Here is a 20,127-nt window from a genome sequence, read left to right as displayed (position 1 = left end):
AGGCGGGGCTCTCTCTCTGGGCTGGTGGGTGGAGAAAGAGCCGCTCTCCGGTTCTGTATGGGGGAGGGGAGAACACCCGCATCCTCACAGAGGCAGGGGATGACATCACCAGTTCTTCCCAAAGAGGCGCTCTCGCATTGGCTAGGCGGACGGGGTGCTTTCCGCCAATGAGCATGCCGCAGGGGTGCGGGCTCGCTGACGTGAGAGCCCTCTGCCGTATGGGGATTTATTTTGCTTTGGGCCGCTCTAGCCGCCGCCATTAGAGGATTTGGGAGTCTAGGGCTGCATATCCCCCCGGCTGCGCCGAGTGGGAGCGCCCGCGGCCGAGCGAGCTAGCCAGGCCGGGAGAGACCATGTCCTGAGCGGGGAGCCGCAGCCAGCGGGGCGGGGGGTTGGTGGGGGGCGCGGGGGGCTGCTTGCACCGACTAGTGTCTGAGGGACGGATCCGGGAGCAGCGGCAGGAGCAGGCGGCGCTGCGGGGTAAGGCAACCTTCTCCCCCCCCCCCCCCAACTAAGAGCAATTCTCCTCTGGGCCACCCACCGGCGGCTCCTTTGGAAACTGCCGCCCAAGGCCCCGCTCTCCCACCGTCACCCGGGGCGGGGGTCCTCTCTCCCCCAGCCGCCTGGCTGCCTTCTGGGGAGAAATCTCCCAGCCCTGCGGGACACTTAGGCCAGGGACTACCCCCCCCCCCTCCCCCCCGGGATCATCGCCACGGACGGAACTTCCTGTCGCTGGGTGCCCCCTTCTTAGCTCCTCCCCTTTCCTCGCGCCCCTTTAACGATCGGGGGGGGGCGCTAATCGGCCCCTCCCCCAGCAGGGCCCTTGCTGCCCTAGTCGGTTCCCCACCGTGAGCGACCTAGGGGAGTCCCATCCCGCCACCAGAGCCAGCGCTGCTCGGGCTGCGTGCTGAGCCGGGGCTGCCTCCCCTCAGGTCCGGCAGGGCAGGTCGTAGCCCGTGCGTTGAGTTGTGGGGGGCTGCGGCCGCCTTCCCTTTCCTTGTGGTTCGGGGGGAGTCCTGAAACTTTTTCTCCCGTAACATGGAGTCACGGTGTGGAAAAGGGTGAGAACGTTGCTTGCATGTCCTCCCCTGGCCGCCCTCCCGTCACGGCCTGCTGAGGGGATCCATGCACCCGCTCAGGAGAGACGGTGCTACTGCAGTTGGCTTGTTTGTTTACTGATGTAGAAATACCTGCGACGTGAACTAGGTTGGGTGTTTTTATAGTCGGAGGATGACCCCAGCTTACTTAAACGGAGACGTATAGTGCATCTTCTGCCCATAAGGCTTTTGAATTCCACATATTAATATCTAAATCTTGTTTTTACTTTATTGTTTGTGTCTCCATTAACTTGTATCCTAGTTTGAATAAATAGTGTTCACTTCTCCATTGGAAATCAGGAATTTGCTTCTGCAGTAACCATTCCCTGAAGGAAGGTTTATTTGTACACTGCTATATGCAGAGTTTATCACTACACCCCAAAAGCGCTATATCAGACAATTTAAAAGCTATATTCAAATGACAAGACTGTTAAACAGGGAGAGCCAGGAAACTCTCCTTATTTTGCTGCTCTCCAAACATCTGCAGTACAGAGATCTACAGGAATGAGATCATAGGTCTCCTGACTCCCGTTTATTCTCCCCCCCCCCATTTTTTTCTAGACAAGTCTTTACTTCTGTACTACAGAAACCGCCTGCATGTTGTGAATTACTTGTTTGCACATGTGTTATAGACAGTAGGTTATCCATAGTTAATGTTGAACATATAGTACCAAGTCGTATAAAGCATTTGTGGTGGTGATGTACGAAGATAAACCATAGTCCAAACAGGGTCTGAAATATTTCTGAATTCTTTTTAATTTATTAACTGAAATCGTTCTTATTAATAGACTATAAGATAATCTTCTGATATTCAGTTTGAGGGGGGCTCCTCAGGAGCTCCTCTACCTTCAAAGCCCTACATGGTACCAACAAGCTTGCTGATAAAGATGAACTATACAACCCTCTCTGGGGTGCGTTAATGCAACTCTGTGAACAGTTGTAGGTGGTTAACTTTGAGTGATGCAAGGCACTGTCTCTCATTCTTCAATCCAGATTCTGAACACACCTCATCCTGATTAGTCCCAGCTACCTCCTCAGAACTAGATGGTGTTAATATGATTGCAGATGTAGAATCTGGGTCTCCTGCCTGGCAGACACAACACAGCTGCTAAGACCTTTTTACTAGCACGGTGACTTTCAGTGATATCAATGAAGAAAATAACTGTTCTAGAATTTTTGAGAATTGCCATTTTGAACAGTAGGGTTTCCTTTTTATTGGAACAATACCTGAATCTTTAAAATGTGAATCTTTAAGCAGTTAATCTAGTATGCAGATGTGTATTTAGGGACACAGTAATTTGTCTTGTGACAGCATACACTAATTCTCACCTCTCAGCTTTTTTGTGTGCGATATCAGTTGCATGCAGAGTTGTCCACTGCAGAAATTAACCTTTTTTTTTTTTGTTAGTATAATTGTATTCAGAACCCCGAAAGTGTAATTCAGGAGGCACTTCTTCCTTTGGTTTATTCAGCACTTAAACTATTAGAGACTCAAAATTGACTTCGATAATGGTGAAAGAGGACATTGAAACGCATTAGTATTGTTCAGTAATCATCCAGTGGGGTTGCGGTATGGTAGAGTAACATGAGTCATCCCCCAGCATCTTCTAGCTATGGAAGTGGGAGACCAGTAACTGAGGTGGTGTCTCCTCGTCTGCAGTCTAATATCTGCAGATGTTTTTAACTTATACATGTTGATGTAAAATCATAAAAGATTTAGTTTTGTCACAGTGCTGGACTGGAATAACATTTCTGCATCTGTTTCAGCTCACAGGCTTTTGGAAGATTCAGCTATATAGTGTAATTGTTTTGAAGAAAGGATTTGTTGAAATGCTGGTAGCCGCTTCTCTAAATGAAAAAATCATGGTCCCCTCTCAGCCCCTGGATTTGCAAATACACTGGTCCCTCGTTATTGGAGAGTGGTCTACAATATTACATTTTTAACAAAATGAAGGTATTTTAAAGTAAACAGGAACACTAAATAGTTAGAAACCACTCCTTTTATGCACTTGATACAGAAACATAGCTCAAAGTGGACTTTTAGAGACATTGGTTAAAAATACTTCTGGGTCAAAACAACATACCCAAATTTTATCCTTGAGTGACTATGGATGCATGTTAGAACTCCTGGACAATAGTTCATCATGGAAAAGCCTTAATTTGAAGTATGAGTTATACTTAATTTATATCTCAGGTCCTTAAACAATATATAAAATAGATGGAGTGTGTCCTCCATCAGAAGCATTTTATTAGTTGTGTTGTCTCTGTATGGCACATTTTAGAATGATACATCAGGAAGTGACTGACTCACAACTCTGAAGGTGGTGAAGAGAGCAAAGTTAGTTTAGATTTGTCTATTCAAGGCAGCTCTGACTTGTGGTGTTCAGCTTGTAATTTTAGGATTCTTACTGGGAGGAAACAATCTTGGCCACCTTTCCTACTTTCGCACTAGGAACCTGTATTTGTTTACAGGTTTATACTCATTAACGTGTTTCCTTTTTAGTTTAAATATTGAATCTGTAGGAATTTAGGTTTTGTTTAAATATATTCAAGTTAGGTGTACCCTTGCTAATGCTTAAAATTCATGTGAATTTTACCAAGTATCTTAGTGTGGTATCAGCTTAACTTACTTGTCCTCTCCATGTTTAATGCCTGCATCCAGCTTGACTTTTTTTTTAAATTATTTCTTCTATCTTCATCTCCCACATCTTGCTTTTGGATAGAGCTGAAATTACAATGACTATTAAACTATTTCTTCTTGTATAGCACTGTATGCTAAATCATCTTTCTTTGTACTGCATCATCATTGATGTTCGTGCAATAATTAAACTGCTGCTAGATCTGCAGGGTAGCTAACCAGTTTACTCTTTTTCTCACCAATTCTACTAATACAGTATCATGTTTCCTAACAAATTGCAAAAACACCAGCTATTTGCTAAAGAATTCTGTAAACAAGTAGGCTGCATCTTAATTGGTGCAGTAACAATTTAAAATGGAACTAAACTTTAGTTGTATTTGGAAACAGTAAATAAACTAGTACAGGGAAACTAGAAGGGAACAATTCTGTAGTTATCAAAGTCTTCATTTTACCTTTTTAAATGGGTGCTACAAATGGTGGGAGAATGGGTGCAAAAATAAATATCAGTTATGATGTTTTACACAGCTGGTGATGAGCTTACTGCATCACTTGTCAAATGGCATTGCTTGGTAAAATCAGTTAAATAGCAGATAATTGCTTACTTTGTGGTGATGTTTGAGTTGAATATGTTGTACTTTTACAAGATGAAGTTTTGTTTTTAATCACAATCCCAAGCATAATTTATATTAGACATTTAATTTGTATTATAACATTCTAACACTTCCTTTTTATACATTTTTGTCAAAGTAGTTGCCGTTTTGATGTGTAGGGAATCCAGATATTGGAATCACTTGCTCTGTTAAATTTAAGATCTTACTTGTTTACTTATTTTCTTGATAGAGCTTTTGTTCATGGCTTGAGAGAGAATTTCCTTTTCAGCATAAGATCCCGTTACAAATAATCTGTGAAAATAATTTAAAATGGTCCTATAATTTTTGCAGTGATTTATGCAAAATTTAATAAAATGGTACAAGAGTTAAATAAAATATTGTGATGGCTAGTAATATTTTGAATGTCCTAATGGTAGCACTTTTTTTTTCTTACCATGATACAGGAAAAAAAGCACTCTGTAAAATTGCTCTTCAGTTGCTTATATTTTACACTTCCTATATGTTTTAAGGAAGATTACAAGAATAATAGGATTGGAAGGGCCTTTGAGAGGTCTGCTAGTCCAATCTACTGCACTAATGGCAGGACCAAGTGTTGTCTAGAGTGACCATCCCTGACAGGTGTTTATCTAACCTACTCTTAAAAATCTCCACTGATGCAGATTCTACAACCTCCCTAGGCAGTTTATTCCAGTGTTTAACCACCCTGACAGGAGGTTTTTCCTAATGTCCAACCTCAGCTGCTCTTGCTGCAATTTAAGCTCATTGCTGCTTCTGCTATCCTCCGAGGTACATTTTTTCCCCCTCTTCCTTGTAACATTTTATGTACTTGAAAACTGTTACCATGTCCCCCCTCAGTCTTCTCTTCTCCAGACTAAACAAACAAATATTTTCAATCCTCCCTCACAAGTCATGTTTTCTAGACCTTTTATCATTTTTGTTGCTCTACTCTGGACTTTCTTCAGTTTGTCCACATCTCTCTGAAGTGTGGCACCCAGAACTGTAAACAATACTCTAGTTGGGGCCTAATCAGCACTGAGTAAAGTGGAAGAATTATTTACTGTGTCTTGCTTACAACACTCCTGCTAATACAACTCAGAATTATTGCAACAGTGTTACGCTGTTGACTCATATATAGCTTGTGATCCATTATAACTCCCAGATTCCTTTCTGCAGTAGTCCTTCCTAGGCAATCATTCCCATTTTGTGTGTGTGTGCAACTGATTATTCCTTCCTAAGTGGAGTACTTTGCATTTGTTGTCATTGAATTTCATCCTGTTTTCTTCAGACCATTTCTCCAGTTTGTCTAGATCATTTTGAATTTTCATACTATCTTCCAAAGCACTTGGAACCCCTCTCAGCTTGATATCCTCAGCAAACTTGATATGACCTTCCAGCTTGACTATGCATCATTCATAACTATTATTTGGGAATGGTTTTCCAACAAGTTATGCACTCACCTTATCATAGCTCCATCTAGGTTGTATTTCCCTAGTTTATGAGACAGAGTATCAAAAGCCTTATTAAAGTCAAGATATAACACATCTACCACTCCGCTCTTCCCCCCCCCCGCAATCCACAAGGCTTGTTACCCTGTCAAAAAAAGCTATTAGGTTGATTTGACACAATTTGTTCTTGACAAATCCATGCTGACTATTGCTTATCACCTTATTTTCTTCTAGGTGTTCACAAATTGATTGCTTAATTATTTGCTCCATTATCTCTCCGGGTATTGAAGTTAAGCTGACTGGTCTGTAATTCCCCGGGTTGTCCTTATTTCCCTTTGTATAGATTGGCACTATGTTTGCCCTCTTCCAGTCGTCTGGAATCGCTTCCATCTTCCATGACTTTTCAACGATAATCGCTAGTGGCTCAGGTAATAACTAAGAGATAGTACCACTGAAAAGGATCTGGGGGTTACAGAAGATTGCACATTACTACTCGGGGCATTCTGCACACAATATTTTAAAATTCTGCAAAATCCTGAAAATTTTATTTGTCAGAATAACACTACATAATCACACCAGTTTCAATTATTTTGGTAATTACTATTTTGTCTTGGGTTTTGTAGAAGTTTTATCTTTACAAAACCTAAATTTTGGGGTAAATTTGACCTGACTGTGCCCCTTTATGGCTCTGTTTACCTTAAGCATGGGAGCCAGATCATGAGAATACTTTCTCTCTCTCTCTCTGCCCCTCTGAATCCAGTGGCTACAATTCTCAGTGGGATAAGGATTGGAGGACTTAAATTAGTTTGCTGGGGGTGGCCTCGTCTCTACTGAATTCTTGCAGGTTATGCATGTATCCAAAGAAGAAAGGGGTGGGATGGGGCCTTTACTTCCTGAACTGACAACTGCAGCCTCCAAATGAGTTTCTTCTCCCCACGTGGCAAATAACCAGCAGTTGCTTTCGGGGACAAATGATTTCATTGTGTGTGCTGTTTTGTTTTTTTTTAACATTAAATAAATTTAAAAAAAGCATGAGGGGATCAAATTCCACATCTATTAAATCCTACCCTGCATCATGAAAGATTGTCGACTGGAGTCAATGTAATACAGACAGAGGCAATTGGAGAATAAGGACCAGGTGTGGACATTAGGTTCATAGTACTTATTTGTTGTTCTATAACTGATCACTCCAGCCTTCCTCATAAGGAACTTTGAGGAAAGCGAGCATAATAACTGATCTATTTTTTGGTACTTCCTGTAACATATTTTTGTTAAACTAATCCTTGTTGTAATGTAATATGGTGAGCATAATCGCAAAATATCAGACTGCTAGAGTGATTTGCCGTAAACAAGTGCACTTACTTTGGCTTGCTTACAAGTTGAGGTGGTTTTATTTAATTTTCATAAAGGTTTGGCTTTAATGTCCCCTCCCATGCCTAAGGTAAACACCCCCTCCTTGGGCCGCCGACATGGGGTGGGGAAGGGGCAGCTGCCTCTGGGCCCAGTGATTTAAAAGGGCCTGGTGCTCTTGGCCACCGCTGCCATTGTTACCTTGGCAGCGGCCAGAGCCCCGGGTCCTTTTAAATAGCTGCCGGAGCCCCAGGTGGCGTAGGCTGGGGGAGGCTGACTCCTAGCCCCGCCCCTTACAAGGGCCCAGCGCCGGGCCCCTGTACCAGTAAGTCTGTCTTCTTACTTTCACCCCTGTATCTGAGACTGCTACAACATGAAGTAAATGGCAGAATACGAGTAAAACAGAGCAGGAGACATACCATTCTCCCCCAAGGAGTTCAGTCAGAATTTAATTAACAAATTAGTTTAACTAGCATCCTCAGCATGGAAGCATCTCCTCTGGAATGGTGGCCGAAGCATGAAGGGGCATACAAATGTTTAGCATATTTGGCACTTAAATACCTTGCAGTGTCGGCTACAAAAGTGCCATGCGAACACCTGTTCTCACTTTCAGGTGACATAGTAAATAAGAAGTGGGCAGCATTATCTCCCGTAAATGTAAACAAACTTGTTTCTCTTAGCGATTGGCTGAACAAGAAGTAGGACTGAGTGGACTTGTAGGCTCTAAACTTTTACATTGTTTTGTTTTTGAGTGCAGTTATATAACACAAAAAAAATCTACATTTGTAAGTTGCACGGTACTTGTATGAGATGAAATGAAAAATACTATTTCTTTTGTTTATCATTTTTACCGTGCAAATATTTGTAATAAAAATGTGAGCACTTTACATTTTGTATTGTGTTGCAATAGAAATCAATATATTTGAAAATGTAGAAAAACATCCAAAATATTGGTATTCTATTGTTTGTGTGATTAAAACTGCGATTAGTTGCAATTAATTTTTTTGAGTTAATGTGTGAGTTAACTGCTATTAATTGACAGCCCTAATTTTCAGTTTTATTTATTAATAATCTAGGGGCCTACACCCATTGACTTCAGTGAAGAAGGATCTGGCCCTTTGATAGGTGAGACAAATCTACTCAAGATATTGGACAATAGTTTAGAGAAGGGGGGGGGGTCTGTATTGCTTACTTATTGATTAATAATATTTAACTCTGAAGTGCTTGTCTTAGTTGCTAGTGTGTAATTACAAAGTTTTACTGTATTATATTAAAAGACAGTAAAACAGTGCTATATAAACTTGTTGCCAAAGAGAAATGTTGGCAGATCACTTGCTGCACTCTGAACATTTTTTGTTTTTGTAGAGCTTGTCAAGTGATTAAAAAAAGTTTCATGATTAATCGCACTGTTAAACAATAATAGAATACCATTTATTTAAATATTTTTGGATGTTTTCTATATTTTCAAATATATTGATTTCAATTACAACACAGAATACAAAGTGTACAGTGCTCACTTTATATTTTTTATTACGAATATTTGCATTGTAAAAACGATAAGAGAAATAGTATTTCAATTCACTTCATACAAGCACTGTAGTGCAATCTCTTTATGATGAAAGTTGAACTTTCAAATGCAGAATAATAATAATAAATTATTATAGAACTCCCTTCAGCTGAGTGAGCCCCTGTTTGCAAGGAAGGGTGGATTTTACCTAAGGGCCTCGACATGCAGCAGGGGGGGTGAGGCTGGTACAGGGATGCTGAGCTTGCCAGGCCCCTGTTCTCTGTGGCAGTGTTTCTCAAACTTTTTTTTTGTGCTGGCGACCCCGTTTGGACTAAAAAAAAAAAAAAATTATGCACTCACCCCCTCCCCTGTGAGAAAAAATTGTGACCCCCCCCCCCCCACCCCTACCTCCAGCCCGGCGGGAGGCACGGGCCTCTAAACCAGCAGGGAGTGCTGATGCCTCCCTCTCCGGCCAGAGGTATGCAATTTAATGTGTTTAAAAAATTTGTTTTCAGTTAATTGCAGGTGTTAACTGCAATTACAGTGGACCCTCGCTAGAACACGCGTCTATATAGCGCGAATTCATGTATAACGCGGTTGCGGCCATGGATCCCAAATTTTAACTAATTTAATTGGAATTCATTTTAATGCGGTCCCCGCTATAACGCCGTCCCCATGTTAACGCGGTACCGTGCATGGATCCCGAATCCTGTGTTCTAGGAAGGGTCTGCTGTAATTGACAGCCTTAGTTTTTTGCTTAGAACAGCTCTCTTTTAAAATGGAAAGGATATTTTTTTTCCTCAAACATATAGGCCAAACAATCACTAAAGATATACACATTAACTGTTAGTTTATTTAGGAAAAGCAACATGTAATACTATATTTGCATTCTCTTTTAAATAAGATGATCTGTTTTAAAACAAACAAGTGAACTACACTAACTTGCTCAATTCCTTGCTTCGTTGTATTCATATTAATGTAGAACGTAATTCTAGATTGTGCTCTGCAATAATCCCTCCTTTCTTTATTATAATATAAAGTTGCTGCTGTTGCAGAGATTCAATGCTGATGTGATGAGATTATCGTGTTGACGCTATCAGTATGCTAGAAGTGTGGTCACTTATTTGGATAGCCAATGGAGTTGATATTTTCTGTGAAATCTGAAGGTTTGCATATAGTATAATTTACTTCCCTGCTGAGGCTCATGCTGAGTTATCCTTTTTGCTAACGCTAATTTGCCACTCCAGCAGGGCCAGTGTGGACACAGAAAAATATAAAAAAGAACACTAACTCTAAAGGTAGTGAGCAAGAAAATAAAACAATCAGCAAATTCCATGTTGGAAGAATAACCAACATAAAGAACTGGAGTACTTGTGGCACCTTAGAGACTAACAAATTTATTAGAGCATAAGCTTTTGTGGGCTACAGCCCACTTCATCGGATGCATAAAATGGAACATATATAGTAAGATATATACAGATAAGTTGGAAGTTACCATGCAAACTATGAGAGGCTAATTAGTTAAGATGAGCTATTATCAGCAGGAGAGAAAAACTTTGTAGTATCTAGTTTGTATATTAATTCAGGCTCAGCAGTTTCTCATTGGAGTCTGTTTTTGAAGCTTTTCTGTTGCAAAATTGCCACCCTTAAATCTTTTACTGAGTCGCCAGAGAGGTTGAAGTGTTCTCTTACCGGTTTTGGAATGTTATGATTCCTGATGTCAGATTTGTGTCCATTCTTTTGTGTAGAGACTGTCCGGTTTGGATAGTGTACATGGCAGAGAGACATTGCTGGCACATGATGGCATATATCACATTGGTAGAGGTGCAGGTGAACGAGCCTCTGATAGTGTGGCTGATGTGATTAGGTCCCATGATGTTGTCACTTGAATAGATATGTGGACAGAGTTGGCATCGGGCTTTGTTGCAAGGATAGGTTCCTGGGTTAGTGTTTTTGTTGTGTGGTGTGTGGTTGCTGGTGAGTATTTGCTTCAGGTTGGGGGGCTGTCTGTAAGCGAGGACTGGTCTGTCTCCCAAGATCTGTGACAGTGAGGGATCATTTTTCAGGATAGGCTGTAAATCTTTGATGCGCTGGAGAGGTTTTAGTTGGGGGCTGAAGGTGACAGCTAGTGGCATTCGGTTATTTTCTTTGTTGGGCCTGTCCTGTAGTAGGTGACTTCTGGGTACTCGTCTGGCTCTGTCAGTCTGTTTTTTCACTTCAGCAGGTGGGTATTGTAGTTTTAAGAACACTTGATAGAAATCTTGTAGGTGTTTGTCTCTGTATTAGGGATTGGAGCAAATGCGGTTGTATCATATAGGGTGGTGTTTATGTGACCATCGCTTATTAGCACAGTAATTTCCAGGAAATGGACCGCGTGTGTGGATTGGTCTAGGCTGAGGTTGATGGTGGGATGGAAATTGTTGAAATCATGGTGGAATTTCTCAAGGGCTTCTTTTCCATGGGTCCCGATGATGAAGATGTCATCAATGTAGCGCAAGTAGAGTAGGGGCATTAGGGGACGAGAGCTAAGGAAGCGTTCTCAGTCAGCCATAAAAATGTTGGCATACTGTGGGGCCATGCGGGTACCCATAGCAGTGTCGCTGATTTGAAGGTATACATTGTCCCCAAATGTGAAATAGTTATGGGTGAGGACAAAGTCAAAGTTCAGCCACCAGGTTTGCCGTGACATTGTCGGGGATACTGTTCCTGATAGCTTGTAGTCCATCTTTGTGTGGAATGTTGGTGTAAAGGGCTTCCACATCCATAGTGGCCAGGATGGTGTTTTCTGGAAGATCGCCGATGGATTGTAGTTTCCTCAGGAAGTCAGTGGTGTCTCGAAGATAGCTGGGAGTGCTGGTAGCGTAGGGCCTGAGGAGAGAGTCCACGTAGCCAGACAATCCTCCTGTCAGGGTGCCAATGCCTGAGATGATGGGGCATCCAGGATTTCCAGGTTTATGGATCTTGGGAAGAGATAGAATACCCCTGGTTGGGGTTCTAGACATGTGTCTGCACAGATCTGTTCCTGTGCTTTTTCAGGGAGTTTCTTGAGCAGATGATGTAGTTTCTTTTGGTAATCCTCAGTGGGATCAGAGGATAATGGCCTGTAGAATGTGGAGTCAGAGAGTTGCCTAGCAGCCTCTTGTTCATATTCCAACTTATTCATGATGACAGCACCTCCTTTGTCAGCCTTTTTGATTATGATGTCAGAGTTGTTCCTGCGGCGGCTGATGGCGTTGTGTTCAGCACGGCTGAGGTTATGGGGCAAGTGATGCTGCTTTTCCACAATTTCAGCCCGTGCACGTTGACGGAAGCAATCTATGTAGAAGTCCAGTCCGTTGTTTTGACCTTTAGGAGGAGTCCACGCAGAATCCTTTTTTTTTGTAGTGTTGGTAGGAAAGATTCTGTGGGTTAGTATGTTGTTCAGAGGTATGCTGGGAATATTCTTTGAGTCGGAGACGTCGAAAATAGGATTCTAGGTCACCACAGAACTGTATTATGTTCTTGTGTGTGGAGGGAGAAAAGGAGAGGCCCCGAGATAGGACAGATTCTTCTTCCGGGCTAAGAGTATAGCTGGAAAGATTAACAATATTGTTGGGTGGGTTAAGGGAACCACTGTTGTGGCTCCTTGTGGCATGTAGTAGTTTAGATAGTTCAGTGTCCTTTTTCCTTTGTATAGAAGCAAAGTTTGTGTTGTAAATGGCTCGTTCACCTGCACATCTGCCAATGTGATATGTGCCAGCAATGCCCCTCTGCCATGTACGTTGGCCAAACCAGACAGTCTCTACGCAAAAGAATAAATGGACACAAATCTGACATCAGGAATCATAACATTCAAAAACCAGTAGGAGAACACTTCAACCTCTCTGGCCACTCAGTAAAAGATTTAAGGGTGGCAATTTTGCAACAGAAAAGCTTCAAAAACAGACTCCAACAAGAAACTGCAGAGCTTGGATTAATATGCAAACTAGATACCATTAACGTGGGTTTAAATAAAGACTGGGAGTGGCTGGGTCGGTACACATATTGAATCTATTTCCTTAAGTATCCTCACACCTTCTTGTCAACTGTCTAAATGGGCCATCTTGATTACCACTACAAAAGTTTTTTTTTTCTCCTGCTGATAATAGCTCATCTTAACTAATTAGCCTCTCACAGTTTGTATGGTAACTTCCAACTTATTTGTGTGTGTGTGTATGTACACACAAATATCTATCTTACTATATGTTCCATTCTATGCATCCAATGAAGGGGGCTGTAGCCCACGAAAGCCTATGCTCTGATAAACTTGTTAGTCTCTAAGGTGCCACAAGTACTCCTGTTCTCTTTGCGGATACAGACTAACACGGCTGCTACTCTGAAACCAACAAAAAGAAGAATTTTAGTTAAAAAAAAGTTAAGTATAGCATTTGATTCATGGAGATAAACAGCAAATTGTTGTGGTGTTCAGAATAGTTTCTAATAGTATATTAAACATTAATAGCTCAACATTTAGTAAGGCTTCTTGGACACATGCAATATTGACACGTTTCAGAGAGAAAATAAACTGTTAAACAACATGAAGGGGTTTCTGAGAGAACTTGTAAATCTCAAAATAAACAGATCAGCTGCTTGTTTTGTTTTGCATGCTTTTGTATGGGTATACTATCCTCTCATGCTTCCTGCCAGCAGGATATTGCAATTTACAAGAATCCTGGACTTGACTCTTTTGTGGAACAGGATTTGTGTGGACCTCAAAATGCTAGTGCTCAAGAATGGGGCCAGCTGGCAAAGCTGAAGAATAGCATGGTATGCCTATATGTGATGCGAGGAAACACGCTCATATCAGTCCTTTGTGTTTCCCAGATAAATATTGGGCTTTAATTTATATTGCAGCTCTTCTTTTAGAGCTGATGTAATTTTTACAGTATCAAGGAACATCTAAAATGATCTGAATTCAGGCCTGTAAGTGTCCTATGATGAGACTGTCTTTGAAACATGTGTTACTTTAACTTGACACAGTCCTTAACTTAGAATTTCTTTGCTTGTCACAAATTTTAATGTTCATAGCTTTTAAAAAAATATTTAATATTTATTCAACATATAAGAACTTAAAATATTAGGTTATAGACTAATGGCCTGTAAATATATAGGGGGCTATTATTTGTAATAGACTAGTAGATATGTAAAGGGATTGGAAAATATCATGTCATCATTTCAAATTGTAGGAAGTTTGCCACATTTTTTTTTTTTTTTGGGAAGGACAGTTGTGGAAAAGAATATCACCTGTTATGCAAATGCATTTATACACTTCATGCAACAATACTGTGCAGTTACTATTAACCAGTTATTAAGTGAGGACACTGTTTTCTAGGGGGGTTGTATGCTTGTGTGGCATAATGCATAACTTATATAGGTTATTGTAAATATAATATCCATTGTTTGATCTTCTCTTGTTGCTCTGCTTTCCAAGCTGTATTCCTTTTTCTCCAGAAAATGGTTGGGCATAGAATGGTGAGGCAGATGAATGCAGGAGCAACACCAGTGTATACGTATCAAATTACTTGGATCCTGCATTTGATTAGAGTTGTTTTCTGCATGAGAACAGGACATTGCTGATGAAGCTGAGGAATTTTTCAGGCTGTACCATTAAGGCAAACTACTAGTTTTGTTTTTTTTCTTTTGTGTGAAAAGAATTTTGTGACCTTTCTCTGCATAGTAGTAGTGGAAGCCATCTTGCTGAAAGTGATGTCATGGAAGACACCAGTTCTGAACAAGCCAAATATAAAACCAAGTCAGCTGCTTTATTTTTTTGTAAAATCTTAATGATTATAATTTTCTGAACACAAGTTTATTTCCTATTTAAAGGTTTTTTTGATAAGTTAACTTTACGCAACAGGGAACTGGTTTAGTCTTCCCTTGGTCTCATGCGAAAGTTCCAAATCCTGCTTTAATCTTAATTGTATCAAAAATAACTTTTAAAAACTGTGTTTATGTATAAAATTCAAGTATAATGTACAACCATTATAAAAGCAGGATGGTAACTGGTTCAGTCTTGTAGTGAGCTCGGGATAACAATGCCATCAGATTGCAGCATTTTTTCAGCAAAATGGCTGCCACCAACGTGGATCAGATGGCAATTGTAAAAAGATCTGGAATTGGAGTAGCCATTGATATTTTGTTTTCAGGTACATTCCAGGTACATTCCTCAGTTTATAGTGAACTTTGAAACAAAAAACTGAAGAATGCTTGTTGAGCAAAATGAAAAGTTTGTGTAAATTATGACTTTACCATGAATGTGAATAATTGAAGACTTGGAGAAAATACGCAATTTGATGCAGACTGTCAGAGGAGTTCATACTTTGCCTCATTTTTCTTTGATTTCTTTATGCTGCTTTAAAGTAGATACATTTGGGCTTGTTTTATTGTTCTCTCATTCCCTCTGTAAGAGAGGTGTAAACAAGGTGCAGACAAACATTTCCAGATTCTGTTTCAGAAAGCTGACACTTTGCTTGTTCATTCATATGGATGTTTAATGTCAGACACACCTTTAGAGCAAATAACCAGATATTACATTAGGAATAATACACTGCAGAATTTAAGGTGGAACTATTAAAAAAGCCCTCCCAATGCTTGTCTTCCTAGCCCAGGGTAAAAGGGCCAGAGCCACCCTGACCCCCTCATTCCTTTTCACTGCAGGGATCAGTCAAAGTGTGTGTGCGCTTGTTACACTCTTTCTCTTAGAGAAAGATACTTCTACTTTTTCTGTACCTATTTAGTTGTTCATAGTGATAGAGGTATTTTTTAGCAATTTTTTGTTTTATATACATTTTTCTCTCGGCTTTGAGCTCAGTACTGGGGTATGCCTAAATATCTGGGATTTAAGTGCTGTTCTGGCTGTAGTAATTCTGTACATCAGCAACCCTCATTATAGTTGTTTAAAGTGTTCAGGAGAGAGCCATGTCAGACATAAGTGTCCTATCTGAAGGAGGTTTAAGACTAAGATGATTTGGGAAGTTTGACTTTGGCATAACCTGATGGTGTCAGCTGTGTGCTCCACTCAGGAACATCATATATGGGGCTTGGACTCTGTCTCAGAGTGCACTCTGAGACAGTGGATTCCCCTTGGAGGGAACCGAAGAGAAGGTGTTCTGTTGTATTGCATAAACACCATAAGAAGTTGGACACTTAATTCCTCCAGTCAGAAAAAGCCCTCTTCCTCTTTGAAAACCAGGTCCTCAATGGAGACTCATAGGAAGAAATCTGGTACCAAGATTAGAGCTCAGCCTGCTCCACATAGGCACTCCGCAGTATTTCATTCATCCTCTAACAATATAGTGTTGTTGACTCTAGCACCTTGTTTTGGTACTGTTGAGATCAACTCCATTGCTGGGGCATTCTACATTAGGGGTCGGCAACCTTTCAGAAGTGCTGTGCCAAGTCTTCATTTATTCACTGAAATTTAAGGTTTTATTTGCCCGTAATACATTTTAATGTTTTTAGAAGGTGTCTAAGTCTATATTATATAACTAAACTATTGTATGTAAAGTAAATTTTTTAAAATGTCTAAGAAGCTTCATTTAAAATTAAATTAAAATGCAGATCTTATCAGTTTAGTGTGATCCTTGCCCTTGCTTTTCGTTGCTGAGTTTTCCAATGTCTGGCATGTATTTGGGTACTTTAAACTGCACACAGGCTTCTGAGTGATCAGTTCTTAACTGGCTCTGAGAAGGACAGAGGACAGATTTAATGTGTGAAAATATCTGTTCACACAGGTATTTAGATCCAAATGCTGAAAGCATTGCAAATGCCGTTTTCTTCAAACAGTTAAATTTCACTGGCAGGGACATCCAGAAGGTCAGAATAGAGGCCCCATGATCTCTCTCAGTAGCTTCAAGTGCACTTCGCAGATCTCCAAACTTTGATGCCCACAATTGAGCTTTTTAACTGAATGAGCTGCATTTCATAATCTTCAAACACCCATCCACTGAAATACAGACAAATTCAAGTCGCTTTCGTTGAACTTCCCAGGTTTAATTAGAAAAGAAAGCATTGGGCCAAATCACTGGAAATCTTGAAATCTGTCAAATTCTGATTCCAGTTCTTGCATGTACATTCCAATCTCATTGACACTGACAGTGCAATGTATTGGTAGCTTTATGTGTTGGAAGTAGCGGAAAGTCGAAGTTCGAATATCCCGAGAAAAAACTGCTAGTTTAACAAATGCCTTCCAGGCTTCATAAAGATCCAGAACCATTTGCCCGGCACCCTGGAGACAGAGGTTGTTTGTTTAGGTGAGCGGTAATGTCAGTTAGAAACATGAGCTTACACAGCCATTTGTCATCTTTCAGTTCGGAGTAGTTTTGTCCTTTTTCTGACTAAAAGGCCTTGATTGCATCAAAACAGTTTACAAAGCGCACCAAAACCTTGCCACGACTTAGCCACCAAATGTTGCTCTGAAGTGGGATGTCATAAGCACTGTCCGTCTCTTCTGGGAGTCAGTCAAAGCAGATGGAGCAACAAGGCAATTGACAATTTGCACCACTGTGTTCATCACATTATTAAGCTCTGAATTAGAAACTTTAGCACACAGGTTTTCTTGATGGATGATACAATGAAATTTGACTGTTGGGCGACCAATTTGATCTTCAAGTAACTTTACAAATCCCTTCTGTTTTCTGACCATGGCAGGAGCACCATCTGTTGTGTCTCAAAATATTTTTCAGATGTCAACTCCTCATTCTTCAGAATGGTTTACAAAGCTTTCCACTATATCTTACCCCTTTGTTGTGCCATGCAGGGGTTTTAGGCAACAAAGCTCCTCTTGGATTTCATCAGAAGCACATCTTGCAACAACTGCCAAACGTGGAACGTTGTTTATATCCACGCTGTCATCAACTGCAACGCTAAACACTGCTGTGTCTTTTAATGCAGTCTCGTCTGCTTTTCATTAATGTTTTCTGCCATTTTGCTTATGCGTCTCTCAACTGTTCTGGCGGAGACAGGTAGTTTTTATTCTAGATATGATTGTGTCTTTATTTGGCAAATCATTGAACAAAACCTCCGAACTGCTGAGAAATATTTTTTATATATATATATTCATTCCCCATCTGTTTTTTGCAATGTACTGTGCAATCTTGTAACTTCCTTTGGTAGCTTGATTTTTACTTACACTTAAGCATTTAAAAATACTGCTTTGCTTCTCATATCCTGCTACTGCCTTTTTAATCAATTCAGTCTTGTCTGCTTCGTCAAGAAAGGTTTTCTCGTGCTTCATTTCAGAATGTCATTGAACACTTGATGTGCGACACACAGCACTTTCACAACAGAAAGCACAAACGGCACGGTTCTTCTTTTGAATAAATCCAAATGTCTGTCCAAGAAGGCTGAAATGAACAGACATCTAACTTTGCTTTCTTAGGAGCTGACATTTTGTCAAATATACCCCTCAACTTACAATGGGGGGAAAAAATGGCAACAGAGGGGCACGCACAAGGTCAAACACAATGCAGTGTCACACATGGCCTGATATAAGCAGCAAATAAGGACTTAAAAATATCCCAGTGGCCTCTTGCCCCAGGCTGGGCCAGTGGAGGACAGCAGCGGGCAGTTGCAGAGTGCCAGGCTGAGGCCAGGACCCCAGGCCAACAGCGGAGCCCCCGGACCAGTGGCTGGGACTGGCATCGGGCTGAGCAGGGCTGGCAGCTGGGACCCCCGGGTTGGTGGCCGGGATCCTGGGCTGAGCGGCAGAGTGCCACTGAAAATCAGTTCGCGTGCCGCCTTTGGCGTGCGTGCCATAGGTTGCTGACCCCTGTTCTACATTGACTTTGTATTACACCTACATTTTTTGGTACCTGTGACACCTGAAGCTTACAGAACGGCCGGGGACCACCTTTGCCTCTCAGTCTTGGATTTCCCACTGATGCAGTGGGAAGTTCAGATGCCCACCCCATTTCACAAGCCCTAGTGCTGCCTTCTTTGGTACCCGCATTTTTGCTGCTCCCTGATTCTGGGTGTGTGCAGGTTCCATTGGACTCCAGAAGCTTGAAAGTGAAGCGGAGCAAATGTATGGTACCTTCTGTGGGAAAGCTGCTGGATATTTCCTCTGGTACTGACCACATCTCATCGGTCATAGAATATCAGGGTTGGAAGGGACCTCAGGAGGTCATCTAGTCCAACCGCCTGCTCAAAGCGGGACCAGTCCCCAACTAAATCATCCCAGCCAGGGCTTTGTCAAGCCTGGTCTTAAAAACGTCTAAGGAAGGAGATTCCACCACCTCCCTAGATAATGCATTCCGGTGCTTCACCACCCTCCTAATGAAAGTTTTTTTCCTAATATCCAACCTAAACCTCCCCCACTGCAACTTGAGACCATTACTCCTTGTTCTGTCATCTGCTACCACTGAGAACAGTCTAGATCCATCCTCTTTGGTCCAGGTTCCTGTACTACACTGCCTTGCCCTTCAGACTACTCTTCAGAATCAGAGATGGGATCTTGAAGCATAATATCTTGTTACACAGGATCAAGAGCCTGTTCTCATTCTTCCTCTCGTAAGTCAAGATCTCAGTATTGTGATTCTTGTAGAAGCATGTCCACGGACAGGATGTCTTGGGGTGGGGCCCTGGTACCATACCAATTCTAACGGTGGCCCTTTGGGAATCCACTGTGTGTTCCTCCAGACTCCAGGTCCTCATTGGTTAGACCATGTGTGACAGGCTTGGGACTCACCACCGCAGCGCCTCCCGCTGGCATCTCAGGGAATTAGCTCTGTCCCGTGCGGAGTACCCTCTGCTGGTGGTGTCCTGTCCGTGTCTTGCCCTCTATTGGCTTCTCGACCCATGTTGCTCCCAGCTCGCGGTGTCCTCTTCAGGACACTGCCCTCTGGCAGTGCCCCCAAATCCACACTTGCCCCCTTCAGGGGTGTGGGGGGGAGTGTTAACAGCAGTGGCCACCCGCAACCTCACAGTCTAGCCCCTCGGCTCAAGGGCTGGTTGCAGTCTGCTCTAGCCGCTTCTCCACCCCCAGGTACTGTATAAGTGGGAAGGGAGGGACCCAGGCCCACCCTCTACTCTGGTTCCCGAGCCAGGGACCCTCTAGTGGCAGCCTCCCTGCCCTCCTTCTCTCCCCTTGTCTGACAGTCCCTGAGCTACTTCCCTTCTGGCCCCTCGCACCCTCTAGGCCCTTTCTATCGCGGCCCGCAGTCTGGCAGGTATTGGGCCGGAGCCCTACTATGCTCCCCCTGAGCCTCCCCAGCACTGCTCTGTTCGAAGTGCTGGTCTCCTGCTCCGCAGACAGACCTTCCCCCATGAAGGTCTGGGACAGACTGCCTGCTCCCTTCCTGGTTAGCCTTTATAAAGGGCCTAGCCTAGCCCTGATTGGCTGGCTGTAATACTGGTCCTGATTGGCTCTCTAACAGGCCCTCCCTGATTGGCTGCCGCCTTGTGCAGTTGCTCTGGCCTGTTGTAGCCCAATCTGGCTTGGGTATGGAGCACCATCCCACCA

General features: G+C 42.1%; 1 protein-coding gene across 4 annotated transcripts in view; it reads left to right on the top strand.

Annotated features, from left to right (window-relative positions):
• The first annotated feature begins 383 nt into the window (after positions 1-383).
• Positions 384-20,127, top strand: part of ZRANB1 (zinc finger RANBP2-type containing 1) — a 75,437-nt gene continuing 55,693 nt past the window's right edge. For 3 of the 4 annotated variants that reach the window (XM_077822939.1, XM_077822936.1, XM_077822938.1), the window contains exon 1: positions 384-480. The gene's annotated coding sequence lies outside the window, so the exon portion shown is untranslated. Of the gene's footprint in view, positions 481-6,134; positions 6,220-8,217; positions 8,267-20,127 lie in introns of all 4 variants that reach the window. The other variant, XM_077822937.1, reaches the window with a different exon arrangement.

This window comes from Eretmochelys imbricata, chromosome 7, assembly GCF_965152235.1.
Source record: "Eretmochelys imbricata isolate rEreImb1 chromosome 7, rEreImb1.hap1, whole genome shotgun sequence".
Classification (NCBI taxonomy): Eukaryota; Metazoa; Chordata; order Testudines; family Cheloniidae; genus Eretmochelys; species Eretmochelys imbricata.
Note: the sequence above shows the minus strand (reverse complement) of the source record. Positions and strands in the feature narration are given on the sequence as shown.